This window comes from Oryzias latipes, chromosome 21 (genome assembly GCF_002234675.1).
Source record: "Oryzias latipes chromosome 21, ASM223467v1".
NCBI lineage: Eukaryota > Metazoa > Chordata > Actinopteri > Beloniformes > Adrianichthyidae > Oryzias > Oryzias latipes.
This window is the reverse complement of record NC_019879.2, coordinates 3,007,911-3,020,924: the sequence shown is the minus strand read 5'-3', so window position 1 is coordinate 3,020,924 and position 13,014 is coordinate 3,007,911.

Sequence of the window (13,014 nt, the reverse complement as noted above, 5' to 3'; positions counted from 1 at the left end):
CCCTCATCCCCTCCCCATTGTTTAGAGCTCAGAGAGGGAGCTTGTGGCCCCGCCCAGTGTGTTTTCTACGTCACAAATATCCTCTTTTTTTTTTTAATGGCATTTTTGCTTCCGCTCATGATTTGAGCAAAGAAATACTCACACATGCAATTTTAAGATACATTTTTTTTAACGTCCTCCATCATCGAAAGAAAATGCCTAAACAACATGTTAAAAACACAAAGAAACTCAATTTTCTCAAGAGGGTGAAATAAATCGTATTTTGTAAAAACAAAAATAGAATTTTCCGTGAGTTCACTTTTAGGGATTTTCTTTCCGTTTGTGTTTTCCTCATTTTCTCTAAAAAATAGTAAATAAACTTTTTTTTGTTTTAGACTTAGTTTGTGCTGTTGGCTAATAAATATTTCAATTAAAGGTGAAATTCATTTTGCTGCTCCCTCACCCGCTGTTCTCATCACATGTAAAAATATTACCAAAGGCTATTTTAGTATTTTAAACTTTAAAAGATTTGTCTACTATAAAAGTCATGTACTGTATGAAAGTGGACAGTATTAAAATAATTTATCTCAAAGTATTTAAGAAGATAGAAAAGCTGCAGACTTTTTTGCTGCAGGTTTCAGCTGTTTTTTTGTTTATCTTTGGAAGGGGGATGCAAACTCACAACCTACTCATTCAAAAGAGAAGAAAACGACAACATGCATGACAGAAAACAAACTGGGGTAAGGGTCTGCAGAAACATGTTCTGTTAATTAACGTTTCAACACCAGAGCTTTAGCCTCAGTGGAGGCATTCTTTCCGCTACCGTTGATCTTCAACCGTTTACGCTGTAACTCCATTGAATTCTGAATTGGAGAAAATCAGACTTGTGCCGTTATGCAACTCTTTACGTTAGTAATATGTTGCATACTGGAGCAAAGCCAGTACAATAAGTAGCTTTAGTTCACATCAGCATCAGCTGATTCACGCTGATCGTGGAAACAATCAAGGAGTTGCAGTAAGTCGTGTGTTACTTAGATGTTCCTGGCAGATGAAATGGGTTTGCTGTGTTTGAATCATGTACCCTTTTTCTTAAACTGCAATAAATAGTGAGTCCTTCGGTTCGGCCAAAATGTACACTTTGATTAATTTTTCCTCTTTTATATTTTATTTTGTATCTTATTTAATCATTTTACTCACATGAAGTGTAATGTAAATATGTCCCATCTTATGTATCCTGTCACTCTATGCTTTTCCTGACTAAGCCACTGAAACCCATCTGTCAGCACTCTGGGTTACAAGGAGCTCCCTTTTGATCAAGTTTCATGCCTGCTGGAACTTGCTGCTGTACTCAAATGGAAAGAGAATTCAATTATTTTCAGCTCTGTTGTTCCATATTAATTATGACACATGGTAGAGGCAACACCGGATAGTGTGATAATAGATTTAAATAGATTACCGGCCAACTGGGTGACCATATTAAGTGTTGAGTGGAGGCATTTCCGTGCTTGGTAAGTGTTGATTTTTGCATATATTTATTTAGCAAATTGTGAATGCTCTGTTTAAACTTAATGGAGACAAATTACAGCACTGACCAGTGGAGCCTTTATTGATTGGCTTCCCTTTGAAATCCAGAGTTAATAAAGTGACTGTCAACGTCAGTAAAAAAATAAATAAATAAAAAAGCTGCCTTTTTCGCTACAGTAACCAAAATGAGGTTTGGAATATAGATAGATCACATTATAAACTCTGGAAGTCACTGTTTATCAGTTTAATCTAAATTATAAAAAAACAAATGCATATCTAATTAGTAATAAACTCATTGATGCCTGACAACAGTATAAAGATTGCATTAGATAGACCGCAAAATTATGAAAAAAATGGAAATATGAAAAAATCTAAAATGAGCAGTGATTCTTTCACGCATCGTGTCACACACAACAAAAGAATTAAGTGGTTGAAAATTGTTTGATACTAGAATTACATTCTGTACAAAGCTATCATTTTGATTTATTATCTTTACAACTATTAAAATATCAGATTGCAAAATCAACTTTTTTGAGTGTTTATGTTTATTATAATGTGAATTGATCCATTCAGGCATTTCTGAGTATTCCTCTAAAACATTTCTGTCTGAGCACCAGCCTCTTCCAACCCACAAAAACAGGTGGGTCTTCACTTTGTGTGGGGAACAGTCCCTCACAGGAAGAGGCAGCGACCCCCAGGCTAACACACACTCCCACCCCCTCCAAAGAGCTCGCGGTGATCAGCAAAAACACTTTCCTTATTTATATGCACTGTATTCACATCCATCTTTAGTCAATGGATGTTGTTTGTTTCTGTGGGTGAAACGCAGACAAACGATGGCAATCGAACCAAACCAAAACCACTACGCCTTTTCCCATCATTCCCAACCCGTCTGAACCAAGTCTACCAGATGCTTTTCCTGTCAAATAAAACTAAAAAAAGACGATCTTAATGATGCCATCTCAGACGTCAGCTTACATGGCAGAGGCTGATGACAGAATTTTTACTTCAAAAAGAGATTAAAACAGTCAACTCTAATTGGAAAAACGTTTACAACCTTTTTCTAACCTTTAGGAAGACCAGTGTTGATTTTTTTCCAATCATCTATCATCACCGAGATAGTTTTTATGTTAGCCTTTCTTTTGGAGCGATGATTTTCAAGACTTACTTGATAGTAATATTTATAATAATGCTTTAATACTGTATTCCAATCATTTTTTCTAATGTCACTTCCTTTATGACTCTTTATGACTCACTAGTACCTTGCTGTGAATGGCCATAAAACGAATAAAATGTCACCAACTTCTTCTTTTTTTTCCCCCTCCATCTACCTATTTATTGTCTAACTTGACCTGAAAGTTGGAAGAGAGTTTTTAATCACTTTACACAGATAAGCTACTGTTGCCAAATATTTGCTATTACTTCCTGGGCCCATTTATTCAGAGCACACTAATCAATACGTGCTTGTATTCCTGGCCTTTCCAGTTAAGACTAAGGTGATTCCTTAAACAAAGTCACTTGAAAGTAATTCAGAGATTGCCAGAGGCAACCACTCTGTCTGACTGCTCTGTTTCATAAAGGGGATGCGTTTCACAAGGGGGGGGTAGGCTGCACAGTTTCACTGTGACGGCAAAAAAAAAAGAAATGTCTGTCTTCTGGCCTTTGTGCATTTGACATGGGCTGTTTGAGAAGTGACCGCGATCAGATTTCGGTGACCGTTGAAACCCTCATTAGCTGTGGAATAAGACAGACTTGCACATTTGAACAAGTCTCATCTTAAAAAGGCACAACTTCTGTCAGTTGTAATTAGCGGACTAATAGAACAGAAGCAGAGCGGTAAGGCCGCTGTAGTCAGACAGCAGTCGCGAGAAAAGTCAGATCTGTCTACAGATTTTATCTGTTTGTGCAGATGGGTGGACCGACTTTTATTTCCAGGACAGCCTTGGCAATCAAACTGTCACGCGGCTTGATGGATGGGATGCTTCATGGTATTTGTTGGGCAGGTTTAAGTGCCGTGCAGGAATGTGTTTTTTCTGCGTAACCCAACCTTTCTAACGTTGTATGTTAACATCTTTAAAGTTGCGTTGCCTTAGGCTTGGCTCCTACCGAGGTCAGGTTTGGGTCTGTAGATCTCTGGCTCCTGAGCCTCCAGAATGTCTGAGTCTTGTGACAAACACTGAATAAGATGTGCTTCTAATGGAACTTTTTTTTACCCCTTTACTTCTCTCCACTTTGCTTTTGAAATTCTTGTCCTCAAATTTTTATGACAAGGGTTCCCACCACGTGTCGTAGGTGAATGCAGTTATTGTAACAACATTCAAGCACACTTTATAGAACCACTTTCAGGAAAATTGTGTTTTCGATGATTTTAACATGTTTTTGTATCATTTTTCTCATCATGGAGGACATAGATATAGAAAATTCAGATTAAAATTTCATCTCTTGAATACTTTCTTTTATTTAAAACATTGAGGATTAGAAGCAGACGAAAAAATGCTGTTTGAAAAGTTCAGAGGTCACAAGCTCCCTACTCACTTTCAAATGTAACCTCTTGTAGATAAATAGATCCATGTTCGCCTTTGTTTTCCTCGTCTGAGCTGATACCTGGCTTAAATCTACATCTGGATACTTCCGATGTTTGTCGCCATTTTTGTTGCACCTGCAATGTTTGGTTGAGGTTGTGAGGGGCTGTGAGCTAGTGAGAGAGAATGTCAAGAAAGGGCTGATGGAAAGTGAAGTGAGTGGAATGCCTGATGAACTCCTGCTGCTCTGCAGAAACTATGTCCTAGAAAACGCCAGAGGTTTTAGATTTTGGCTAAAAATGACATCATCCTTACTAAAAAAAAAAAACAACTGGAACTGCTTTGAAAACAGATCAAAAGATGATTGGAGTGGGACTTTATTACCATCTACATTTTGATTGTTGGAATAGACATCAAACTCTGAATTGAGAAAGCCTATTGGTGAAAAAACACGGATCATAAAACAGTCTGAAGGAGGCAGCTGCACACACTCAAATTCTCTTTTAAAGTCAGAAATTTTCCAAATCATTTAATTTGGATGAAATGCCCTCAAGTCTATTTTTGCACTGTTTGCATTTGTTTCACCACACAGGAAAGAGGAATAACATTTTTCCAAATAACTAACAGAACTTTCTGTGAGGTTTGTGATCTTTGATTTGGGTTTTGTCAGTTATGTTGTGGTTTCTGGTCATGTTTTGTTTCCCTATCAGTCACTCCAGGTTCATGTTGATCATCCACTGCTGGTTGTCTTTCTGTCAAATAAATGTGAATTTATTTAATTTCCTTAAATGTGACCACGGCTGGTAATTTTTTCAAAGAAGTAGAATCAATGTATCAGTCATGTTCTGTTTGCCCCTGTCCAAGGTTTCAGTTTCTCATGCCTCTCTACATTTGATTATACTCAGTTTGTTTCAGGTTATCTGTTTTTGTTCAGAGATGTGTCCGGTTTTACGTTCATCCAGGTTCCACCAAGCCTGGCTTCCTGCATTTTGTTTCCAGTATTGCCAATTCCAAAGTGAACCGCTGTGTTTTGTGGTGTGTGCAATAATCTAATCATGCAATTTAATGTCACCAATGGAGATGTGAATTTAAATGCATCGTCCATGTCTTGGACTTTTCAGGGAGTGACGGATTCTGCCTGGAAACTAACAATGTTAAGAGTCAGCGCTGTGCATTGCATTATCAAACGTTGCTTTCATGTGTGTATTCTTGTTTCAATGGTATTTCAAAGCTGGCAGCTTTCGCACACAGCAGCCATGTGCCGTGTAAAACGGCTCATTTTGTGACGGTGCGTGTTTGGATGCAACTGCCCCAAACTGGGGTTTTAACAGCGCTGCTGAAACAGTGTAACAGTTGTGTGATACTGCAGAGGGTTTGACAGGACTGCAACAATATATAACATGTTCAAGCGCTACAGACGGTCACTAACCAGAGTTTGGTGGCCGTGTACAACTGCACAACAATCTCATTGTTCCTGAGATACGTAAGCTTGCATACAGCCTCATGGAGCGCCTGGACAAGTCTAAAAATTCAATTGTCATGTCTCTGACTGATCCCAAAAGAAGATCCTGCCGCTACACTTCCGCCTTGAGGAAACACTGGGCACAGAAATTATACTCTTTTTAAATGATTGTAAACTGTAGTTTGTTTTATTTTATTTATTTATTTATTTATTTATTTATTTATTTATTTATTTATTTATTTATTTTTTATTTGTTTATTTATGTTTTATTCTGCATGTTATAGCTGTCTTCTTTTATGGGCCGCATTGGAGTCTGAAATAAAGTGAATTATTATATTATAATTAATTCCCTTTTTCAACATTCGCAACAACAGTAGAAATGAAAAGTTCATGAACTCTAGAGAAAGACATCTTTACATGTCTTTGGGTTAGTGCCTTTAGTGCAACAGGACATGGCCCAACACATCCCATTGATGACAGATCTGCTTCTAAGTTCTCATTCAGAGCAGGACCACATCATAATGTACGTCCAACCAGGATTTGTCATGATTTCACAAGGATGAGGAACCCAGATGCTGCAACCCAGAAGGAAGACAGGTAAGTGGAGGATGAGAATGGATTTATTGTTTGCTCCAGATGTGAAGATGGCTGGTTTGAGGAGTGTCCAGGTTAGACGTGGCTGTGGCGTGGCTGGAGGGTCTTGAAGCGGTTAGCGGCTGCCGAGAGTTTCCGTGCTCCTGAGGCGTAGAATGGAAGGTCCGTGCTGCCGTCACTCGTGAGCGGTAGGATCCTGAGACAGGGAGCAAAGAATTAGTTAGAGCCAGAGACTTGGAACAAAGCTGTAACGAGGCTAGAACCAGAGCAGTCACCATAAGGGGTAACAAACTGGCGTCGAGTAGTGGCGTTGATCTCCTTTTGAATCCACAGAAGATGATCAGGAGAGTGATGGCAGCTGGTGGCAATCAGGAACATTAGGGCAGAGCTGGAGGGGGGAGGAGACCGCCAGGCACCGTGACAGTACCCCCCCCTCAACGACCGCCTCCAGGCGGTCCGGGACGCCGATCCGGGTGGGCACGGAAAAAGTCAGCAAGGAGGGCACGGTCCAGGATCAGGGAACGGGAGACCCAAGAGCGTTCCTCCGGACCGTAACCCTCCCAATCCACGAGGAACTGGTGGCCGCGACCCCGGCGGCGGACATCCAAAATCCGACTGACCGTATAAGCCGGGGCACCATCGATGAGCCGGGCGGGTGGAGGGGAGGCGGATGGCGGGCAAAGCGCGCTGTCAACGACAGGCTTGACCTGAGAGACATGAAAGGTGGGATGGACTTTGAGAGCCGCTGGGAGGCGGAGGCGGACACAGGTGGGATTGATGACCTTTTTCCACAGTATAGGGACCGATGAAGCGGGGGGCGAGCTTGCGGGAGGTGGCCTGAAGAGGAATATTACGGGATGACAACCAGACTTTCTGACCAGGGTGATATGTAGGACCCACCACACGATGACGGTTGGCCGTACGGCGATTGGTCTCCTTAGTCTGGAGCAGAGCAGCCTTGGTCTGATGCCAGATGCTCTGGCATCGGCGGAGATGGTCCTGAACAGAGGGGACAGCGAGGTCTAACTCGTGGGAAGGAAACAGCGGAGGCGGGAACCCCAGAGCAGCCTCGAACGGGGACAGGCCTGTGGCAGAAGAGGGGTGAGTGTTGTGTGCATATTCGGCCCAAACCAGATACCTGGACCAGTCAGAGGAGTTCCGGTCGGCGAGACAACGCAGTGATGTTTCGAGCTCCTGGTTAGCTCTTTCAGCTTGGCCGTTAGATTGGGGATGATAGCCTGAGGACAGGCTGACTGTGGCCCCCAAGGCCCCACAGAAAGCCTTCCAAACCTGGGAGACAAACTGGGGGCCCCGATCCGAGACAATGTCCACAGGAATACCATGGTGACGGAATACATGCTGGACCAGGATCTCCGTGGTTTCGGTGGCCGTGGGCAACTGTGGGAGCGGGATGAAAAGGACAAATTTAGAGAAGCGGTCTATGACGGTGAGGACGACCGTGTTTCCCTGAGAAGGAGGGAGACCGGTTACAAAGTCCAGGGCAATGTGGGACCAAGGACGCCCGGGAGTGGACAGCGGATGGAGGAGACCAGACGGTGGTGAGTTGGAGGTCTTGGAGCGGGCGCAGGTGGTACAGGCAGCCACATACTCCTTAACGTCCTTAGTCATGGAGGGCCAGAAAAAACGCCGACGGAGGAGGCAGAGAGTCCTGGTGACCCCGCCGTGACAGGCAAGACGTGAGGCGTGGGCCCACGTGATGACGTCGGACCTGAGAGATCGGGGTACATAAAGTGTTCCGTCAGGAGGTTCTGGGTGATTGGGTTCCTCACCTTGAGCTTGCATCACTTTATTCTCAATGTCCCAGGTAACGTTTCCAACGATGCAGGTGGAGGGAATGATGGGGTTCGTGGTGCCGTCCTGGTCATCAGAGGAGCAGTACTTCCGTGAGAGGGCGTCGGGCTTAATATTGCGGCTTCCTGGTCTGTAGGTTATGGTGAAATTGAAACGGTCAAAGAACAGGCACCAGCGGGCTTGACGGGAATTCAGTCTCTTGGCGGAGCGAAGATATGAAAGGTTCCTGTGATCAGTCCAGACAATAAATGGATGAACCGCACCCTCCAGCCAGTGTCGCCATTCTTCCAATGCTAATTTAATAGCGAGAAGTTCACGGTTGCCCACATCATAGTTGCGCTCAGCAGGGGTCAGTTTCTTAGAAAAGAAAGCGCAGGGCTTCAATTTGTTGGAGGACTCTTCCCGCTGAGATAATACTGCCCCGACGCCTGAGTCGGAGGCGTCAACCTCGACCACGAATTGTCTAGCTGGGTCGGGTTGTATTAGTATGGGGGCTGTAACGAAGAGGTTCTTGAGAGTGTCAAAAGCTTCTTGGGCATCCGAGTTCCATTGGTAGGCCCGAACAGTGGAAGTGAGTCGCGTGAGGGGAGCCGCGATGGAGCTGTAATTTCTAATAAACCGCCTATAGAAATTAGCGAACCCTAAAAATTGCTGAAGTTTCTTACGCGTGGTAGGGGGTTCCCACTTGGAGACAGCCTCGATTTTAGCGGGGTCGGGTCGAATGCTACCTGCCTCGAAGATGTACCCTAAGAAGGGGACGACGGTGGAATGAAACAGACATTTTTCGGCTTTGACAAAAAGCTGATTTTCAGACAATCGTTGGAGTACCTGACGAACGTGGTTTCTGTGCTGATCAGGATGTTTAGAGTAGATCAGTATGTCGTCAAGGTAGACAAAAACGAAGCGGTCGATAAAGTCCCGTAGAACATCGTTTATGAGGCGCTGGAACACGGCAGGAGCGTTTGTTAACCCGAATGGCATGACGAGATACTCATAATGACCGAGAGGAGTTTTGAAAGCGGTTTTCCATTCATCACCCTCCTTGACCCGTACGAGATGATAAGCATTTCGTAGGTCAAGCTTGGAAAAGATACGGGCCTCCTGAATCGAGTCAAAGACAGAGCTGATGAGCGGAAGGGAATACTTGTCTTTTACCGTGATTTGATTTAGTTCTCGATAATCTACGCACGGTCGGAGGGTTTTGTCCTTCTTCTCGACAAAAAAAAAACCCTGCACCGACAGGGGAGGAAGAAGGACGAATGTGCCCCGAGGAAAGTGCCTCTTGAATGTAAACCTCCATAGCGGCTTTCTCGGGGCCAGAGAGATTGAACAGCCTACTTTTAGGGAGAGGAGCGCCGTCCAATAAAGTGATTGAACAGTCGTAAGGCCGGTGGGGAGGTAAGGCACCAGCCTTAACTTTGCTGAAAACGGTGTGAAGATCGTGGTAGCAACTAGGCACGTTAGACAGATCGATCTCCTCAGGAGATTTAACGGAGGCAGAATTAGCGGGTGGAACAGCGGATTGCAAACAGTTAGCGAGGCAGAACTCGCTCCAACCAATAATACGACGATGGACCCAATCAAATTGCGGGTTGTGGTGACGAAGCCAAGAGTACCCCAGAATAATGGGGTTCTGGGGGGTTTGAGTTACGAAGAACCGGGCGAGTTCTCTATGATTACCAGAAGTAATTAATAACACCGGTTCCGTACGGTGAGTAATCACCGAAAGGTGTTGACCCCCCAACCCAGCGGCTCTAATAGGGGAAGGAAGGGACTCTGTAGGCAGGGACAGGCGAGTAACTAGGCTGTGATCTATAAGATTCTGTTCAGCGCCGGAGTCAATCAAAGCGTGGAGATCCAGAGTTTCAGAAACATGACTTAACTTGACAGGAATGCGGAGAAAATCTTTAGAAGATGACAAGACTTGACCCGCCCGCGGCCTGTCCTCTAGCGGGGGGTTTTGGAGTTTAAACGCAGGCTACATTGGTGTACCTGGTGTCCTGGTTTCCCGCAGTAAAAGCATGCCCCTTCGATCCGGCGTCGCTGCCTCTCCTCTGCGGAAAGCTTGGAGTGTCCAATCTGCATGGGCTCATCGGTCTGACTGCGAGAGGTTTCAGACTGGGTTATAGGAGAAATGTGTGCCGCCGTACCTTGTGGTGGATTAGCAGGACTTCTGCGTGGAGGCTGAGGTCTTTCATGCTGTCGTTCACGTAAGCGGGTGTCCGAACGGAGAGCCGCCGTGACGAGCTCCTCAAAAGAGTGGGTTTCTGGTTGCGAACACAGGTGGTCCTTAATGACTTCATTTAAAGACTGATAGAAGACCCCTCTCAATGCTGGATCCGTCCAGCCGGCTTCCACCGCCAGGATTCTGAAGTCTATGACGTGGTCGCTCACTGAGCGACTTCGCTGCTTAAGAGCCAGAAGCTTTCGTGAGGCTTCCTCCCGCTTACGGGGTTGGTCAAAAACCAGCCTGAATTCATTAATGAAGTGCTCGTACGATAGGTGGGTGACAGGATTGGCGGCCAGGAAAGCCTGAGCCCACTGCAGCGCTTTATTGCGGAGTGAGTTTATGATCAGGGTAATCTTGCTGAGGTCGGAGTCATAATACCTCGGGGCTTGCTGGAACAGGAGACTACATTGCAGCAGGAACCCTCCACAAGCTTCGACGTCGCCGAAGAAGGCTGCAGTCGGTAGTTTTCAGGTGACGGACCGGAAGCGGAAACTGCGGCGATGCTGGAAGCGGGAGGTGATGGTGCGGGGGTAGCCCCCTGGACAGTTAAATTCATCAAAGTTTGCGTTAGACCATCCAAGCGCCGAAAAAGTTCCTGTTGGGCAGAGGATACTTGCGACAGAGCGTCGGCTTGGCGGCCCAGGGCGATGCCTTGCTGGCTGACGGCAAAACGAAGTCCCTCTGGATCAGCTGGGTCCGGAAGTAGGCCAGTTTGTTCTGTCATGATTTCACAAGGATGAGGAACCCAGATGCTGCAACCCAGAAGGAAGACAGGTAAGTGGAGGATGAGAATGGATTTATTGTTTCCTCCAGATGTGAAGATGGCTGGTTTGAGGAGTGTCCAGGTTAGACGTGGCTGTGGCGTGGCTGGAGGGTCTTGAAGCGGTTAGCGGCTGCCGAGAGTTTCCGTGCTCCTGAGGCGTAGAATGGAAGGTCCGTGCTGCCGTCACTCGTGAGCGGTAGGATCCTGAGACAGGGAGCAAAGAATTAGTTAGAGCCAGAGACTTGGAACAAAGCTGTAACGAGGCTAGAACCAGAGCAGTCACCATAAGGGGTAACAAACTGGCGTCGAGTAGTGGCGTTGATCTCCTTTTGAATCCACAGAAGATGATCAGGAGAGTGATGGCAGCTGGTGGCAATCAGGAACATTAGGGCAGAGCTGGAGGGGGGAGGAGACCGCCAGGCACCGTGACAAACACAATTTTCTTCATAGTTACTCTTTCAACTTTAGTGTACTATTTTCAGTCTCTAAGCCATATCCATGTACCCATGTATCACTTCCTCAATGCTGGTCTTATCTTTTAGTAATCCACATTATCAGTCCTCTCTGTTTTGGCTAGAGGTTGCTGCTGTCATGTGGGGCAAGATGTGGTCAGTAATTGACATGTACGGCCACAGGGGGAAGAGAACGTCCAGCATCTCTCTGATTTGAAGAGGTTCAGTCATCAGGTTGAGAAGACTCGTCCTTTGAAGCGAGGAAATTGGAAGCCATGCGCATGGAAAGGCCCTTAGGAGGAAACAAAGAGGGTTGTTGTTAAGGCTCGTCACGCCCGTAAGAAACTTGACCTCATGATAGTATGGATTAAAAGCTGCTGCAATATGTACACAAGGAAACCTTTTGATGACGGATGACTAAAACATGATTACTTGGATTTTTTTTCCTGCTTATTGGGTTCACAACATGCTATAACAATTGGCAAAGTGTTCACATAAATATGCACGCTAACAGGGGTTTTTCGGGCCATTATAATAAAGTTTAAAAAAGAAATACATTTTATGTACAGGAAGTGATCAGAAGTGCTAGTTGTCAGAAATTCGAGGAAATTAGTTTACGCAGAAGCTAGCGCATTGCTGGCATGTAAAAGTAAAAACATTTTAAGACAGTTCATTTCTAATGAAGTGGTGATTGTGATTAAATCAGAGGGTGCTAATAACCTTATAAGTACTTGTGAAAAGAACTGAAAAGAATCCCTTTGCACCGTGGCAAACTGTTTAGTTCTTATTAGTTCAATAAAAAAAGGGCACAAAGGGGTCACAGAGCTAATTATGGGCTTGCATTAAAGACATATTTCCTCTGAAATGTTTTTGAAGTACACAGTAAAGACACATGTGACACGTAATAGAGTTTTATGCTGTAAAGCTGGGCCCCATGATGCTTTGAACTCTGCATTTTTGAGTCCATGGGGCCTTGAACTGGACCTCGGACACCCAATCTCCGCCTGGGCTTAGAATAATGCTCTCTGCTGCCTGGCGTGATTTGGCCCTCCAGCAGTGGAGCCCCCGGGGCTGTTCCCCTTGACCCCGTCTCTGCTGGGCTGGTATCTGGGATGGTGTTCCCAGGCTCCCTGCCTGTTGGGAGCCATTAGGAGCCAATTACTTGTTGCTGTGGGCCTGGTTTCAGCCTGGTTGGACGCCCCATCTTTTCTCTTACATTACGTAAAATTATGACACATTTAGGAACCACTCATTGATGAATAAAAGACATCTAAATGCATGGAGGTTTGTATGTATGTTGACACACATTAAAAACTCACTATTTATATTAAAAATGTTCCCAGTGCTCTTTTAATTTTGATTATGCTGTTTTAAAAAATGGTGTAATTTTCTAAGACTTCGTTTCTGCAGAGCAGCAGGAGATCATCAGAAATACGCCTCTAAGTTGCAGGCAGGACTGCTGGCGTAGAGGAACCCCGCCCCCCTTCCCCTCCCCGTTGCTGAGAGCTCACAGCAGGGAGCTTGCACCCCACCCAGTGTATTTTCTACGCCACAAATACACTTGATTCACAATCATTTGAATAGATAAGTACTCAGAAATAGAATTTTACCCTTATTTTTCTTTAAATCTAACCTCCATGTTGCCACTTAAACATGTCAAAAATACCAAAAACATA